Genomic DNA, 4,954 nt, shown 5'->3' on the forward strand with positions numbered 1-4,954 from the left:
ACCTATTCTCAGTCCTTCCTCAATCCTCGGACTTGTGCTCAGACCTGTCCTCAGTCCTCAGACCAGTTCTTAGATTTGTCCTCAGTGTCCACAGACCTATTCTCAGTCCTTCCTCAATCCTCGGACTTGTGCTCAGACCTGTCCTCAGTCCTCAGACCAGTTCTTAGATTTGTCCTCAGTGTCCACAGACCTGTCCTCAGACATGTCCTCAGATATGTCCTCAGTCCTGTCCTCAGTCCCCAGACCAGTTCTTAGATTTGTCCTCAGTGTCCTTAGACCTGTCTTCAGTCCTGTCCTCAGTCCTCAGACCAGGTCTCAGACCTGTCCTCAGTGTCTTCAGTCCTGTCCTCAGTCCTCAGATCAGTTCTCAGAGCTGTCCTAGGTGTCCTCAGTCCTGTCCTCAGTCCTGTCCTCAGACCTTCCCTCAGTCCTCAGACCCGCCCTCAGTCCTTAGACCTGTCTTCAGTCCTCAGAGCTGTCCTCAGTGTCCTCAGACCTCTCCTGAGACCCGCCCTCATTCCTCAGACCTGTCATCAGTCCTCAAAACTGTCTCGGAGCTGTCCTCAGTGTCCTCAGACCCGCCCTCAGTCCTCAGACCTGTACTCAGTCCTGTCTTCAGTCATCAGATCTGTCCTCAGAGCTGTCCTCAGAGTCCTCGGACCTCTCATCAGTCCTCAAAACTGTCTGAGCTGTTCTCAGAGCTGTCCTCAGTGTCCTCAGTCCTGTCCTCAGACCTCAGACCAGTTCTCAGAGCTGTCCTCAGTGTCCTCGGACCTCTCCTCAAACCCGCCCTCAGTCCTCATACCTGTCTTCAGTCCTCAGATCTGTCCTCAGAGCTGTCCTCAGAGTCCTCGGACCTGTCATCAGTCCTCAAAACTGTCTCAGAGCTGTTCTCAGAGCTGTCCTAGGTGTCCTCAGTCCTGTCCTCAGACCCTCCCTCAGTCCTCAGACCCGCCCTCAGTCCTCAGACCTGTCTTCAGTCCTCAGAGCTGTCCTCAGTGTCCTCAGACCTCTCCTGAGACCCGCCCTCATTCCTCAGACCTGTCCTCAGTCCTGTCTTCAGTCATCAGATCTGTCCACAGAGCTGTCCTCAGAGTCCTTGGACCTGTCATCAGTCCTCAAAACTGTCTCAGAGCTGTTCTCAGAGCTGTCCTCAGTGTCCTCAGTCCTGTCGTCAGACCCGCCCTCAGTCCTCGGACCTGCTGAGAGCGAGCGCCAGCTCCATACATGTAGCATAGAGCAGCTTTATTGTGTCCGTCTCTGGAGAACTGGGACAAAGTTCGTCTTTCTGACCGACCCGGCTGCAGCAGCCATAAAGACACTTTTGTTAGAGTCTTCATGTGGTACTTCAGCAGGAGCTGCTGCTCCGTCTCTGCTGGTTCTCATTTTCTGGGCCGTTAATTCACTTCCTTTACGAGTCGGTGACTCAGACTGTAAGTCAAGTCCAAACCAGAAGAGAATGATTCAAACGCTGATGAAGCGTGTCTGTTAAAATCCACATTTCTCCAAAGTATTGGTTTTTCATTCATTCTTTGGGTATAAATACACTCTGTGGGTATTAATACACTCTGTGGGTATAAATACACTCTGAGGGTATAAATACACTCTGGGGGTATAAATACACTCTGTAGGTATAAATACACTCTGTAGGTATAAATACACTCTGAGGGTATAAATACACTCTGTAGGTATAAATACACTCTGAGGGTATAAATACACTCTGTAGGTATAAATACACTCTGTAGGTACAAATACACTCTGTAGGTATAAATACACTCTTAGGTATAAATACACTCTGTAGGTATAAATACACTCTGTGGGTATAAATACACTCTGTGGGTATAAATACACTCTGTAGGTATAAATACACTCTGTAGGTATAAATACACTCTGTAGGTATAAATACACTCTGTAGGTATAAATACACTCTGAGGGTATAAATACACTCTGTAGGTATAAATACAGTCTGTGGGTATAAATACAGTCTGTAGGTATAAATACACTCTGAGGGTATTAATACACTCTGTGGGTATTAATACACTCTGTGGGTATAAATACACTCTGAGGGTATAAATACACTCTGTGGGTATAAATATAGTCTGTAGGTATAAATACACTCTGTAGGTATAAATACAGTCTGTAGGTATAAATACACTCTGAGGGTATAAATACACTCTGTGGGTATAAATACACTCTGAGGGTATAAATACACTCTGTGGGTATTAATACACTCTGTAGGTATAAATACACTCTGAGGGTATAAATACACTCTGTAGGTATAAATACACTCTGAGGGTATAAATACACTCTGTAGGTATAAATACATTCTGTAGGTATAAATACACTCTGTGGGTATAAATACACTCTGAGGGTATAAATACACTCTGAGGGTATAAATACATTCTGTAGGTATAAATACACTCTGTAGGTATAAATACACTCTGAGGGTATAAATACACTCTGTAGGTATAAATACACTCTGTGGGTATTAATACACTCTGTGGGTATAAATACACTCTGAGGGTATAAATACACTCTGTGGGTATAAATATAGTCTGTAGGTATAAATACACTTTGTAGGTATAAATACAGTCTGTAAGTATAAATACACTCTGTAGGTATAAATACACTCTGTGGGTATAAATACACTCTGTAGGTATAAATACACTCTGTGGGTATAAATACAGTCTGTAGGTATAAATACACTCTGAGGGTATAAATACACTCTGTAGGTATAAATACACTCTGAGGGTATAAATACACTCTGTGGGTATAAATACACTCTGAGGGTATAAATACACTCTGTGGGTATAAATACACTCTGTAGGTATAAATACACTCTGAGGGTATAAATACACTCTGTAGGTATAAATACACTCTGAGGGTATAAATACACTCTGTAGGTATAAATACACTCTGTGGGTATTAATACACTCTGTAGGTATAAATACACTCTGAGGGTATAAATACACTCTGGGGGTATAAATACACTCTGAGGGTATAAATACACTCTGTGGGTATAAATACACTCTGTAGGTATAAATACACTCTGAGGGTATAAATACAGTCTGTACAGTCTACTGGCTGAGGCTGGATGTGCATCAGCTGTTCCTGTACTGGCTGATGAGCCAGCATCTACTCTACTAACAAAATTCAGCATAGACACTGTAAGTTATATATATTATATTATATATATATATTCTATATATTAATGTTATCAGCTGCATCAGGCCCATTCAAACTGGCTCCTCCAGGTTTCCATCAATAAAAATATAAAATACTATTTATACTCTGACTGGGCTGAATATGTGATGCTTATTAGTTACTGAGATGTGTGTCCATATTGCCCAGTCTGTCCTGCTATTATCAGCATTTTAATATTCAGTGTGAATCCACTGCTCCCCATCTTGCGTTAGTGCAGAGTTGTAACTAAACTATACTGTCTTCTTTTAAAATGATGATGTATGATGAGCGCACTCACATCCTGTCTGGACTGGTCCCACAGATGTGTCTTGCTGGAATGCGCGAGTTTAATTTTGTGCGCGCGCATATGAACGCTTGAATATGAACCACGTGCAATGCGGTTATCTTTTACGAGCTGCAGTTGATAAACACCCTGGCCTGTCGGCGTTTATCAAACAAAATAAAGTTTGATAAAGTTGTATTTCACTCGAACATTGTTCAGTCACAGTCAGGCAAGAAACCAAGACACAGACAGGCAAGAGCTGTGCTGCTCTGCTGGTTAGCAGGACAGACAGAGATTCACTGCAGCTGCACATTAACGTTTCTGTGATGTGCTGACTTTGAGAGAAGAGAACACAAGTTTATCTGACTGCTGTTCTGATAGTCTCTCTTCATCATCTCATCAAAGTTGGAATCAAACCATTGACACGAGAGTGAGGCGAGGCCGTCCAGCCCTGCGCGAGAGTGACTTGATTACTGCCCTCGCTCTGACATCTCTCCATGTGTTTGTGCATGTGTGTGTATAATATACCAACATTAACAACAGAGTGAAAAAACATTGAATTTGCAGCGGGCCGGAGAATGAGCACCACAATCTGAGCCAAGCAAGCGGGCAACACAACCTCCAAGGCCGATGGAGGCCAGTTTAACCACAGGAAGAAGGTGGTTAGGGTGGATGGAGGGCCAGAACCCCAACTTTGAACCAGAAGAGCGGTGTTCGTGTCCTGTGTGAAACCAAAAGTCGAAATTAAATATTTTTTATTTAGGCAAGATCCGTGAATTGACTTAAGTGACATTAGTGAACTTATGTGTTAACTGATGTACATAGTGATTTTAACCCAAACCATGATCTTTTCCTAACCTTAACCAAGTCGTTTTGTTGCCTAAACCCAACCAAATTTCAATGTTTCACAACTTTAATAACATGCCGTTTCAAAATGGTGATGTTTCGAAACGCTGTCATTTTATTTTGATGGTCTAACCGGACGTTACATATTTATTGTTGCTAACTTTACCGTTTGTTGTGGCTAAGTGTTGGTAACTTGACCGCGGAGCCCTAAAAAGGGCTACCCAGGTCATTAAAAAGCGACGCCAAAGGGCCTTGATAGCCTCATCAACAAGGCCTGGGCCCCCCACTTACACCCCCCCTTCAAATAATACGATCATCTCTGCACATGTAAATATCACTTCATGTCATATCATGCACGAACCTGACACATTGCACATATTTGTTGTTAATTGTTGTTAATTGTTGTTGTTCCATTGTTATTTTTATTTATTTATTTACGTTGTCAGTTGTATTATTTTTCTCTATTCTTCCGTTATTCTTATATAACTTGCATTTGTTTATTACATATTTATATATTTATACATCTATTTATGTCAGCTGTATGTCTGTCTGCGTGTAGCACCTTAACACCAAAGCGAATTCCTTGTATGTATAAAACACTACTTGGCAATAAAGTTCCTTCTGATCTTCTGATCTGATCTA

General features: G+C 42.3%; 1 long non-coding RNA gene across 1 annotated transcript in view; it reads right to left on the reverse strand.

The window, feature by feature from the left end:
• The window catches only part of LOC123959092, a 3,151-nt gene extending 1,917 nt beyond the window's left edge, over positions 1-1,234 (reverse strand). The window contains exon 1 of the long non-coding RNA XR_006822214.1: positions 3-1,234. This is a non-coding gene — a long non-coding RNA (uncharacterized LOC123959092). The remainder of the gene's footprint in view (positions 1-2) is intronic.
• Between the last annotated feature and the right edge of the window lie 3,720 nt (positions 1,235-4,954).

The sequence above is a fragment of the Micropterus dolomieu genome, linkage group LG20 (assembly GCF_021292245.1).
Source record: "Micropterus dolomieu isolate WLL.071019.BEF.003 ecotype Adirondacks linkage group LG20, ASM2129224v1, whole genome shotgun sequence".
In the NCBI taxonomy this organism is placed as follows: Eukaryota; Metazoa; Chordata; class Actinopteri; order Centrarchiformes; family Centrarchidae; genus Micropterus; species Micropterus dolomieu.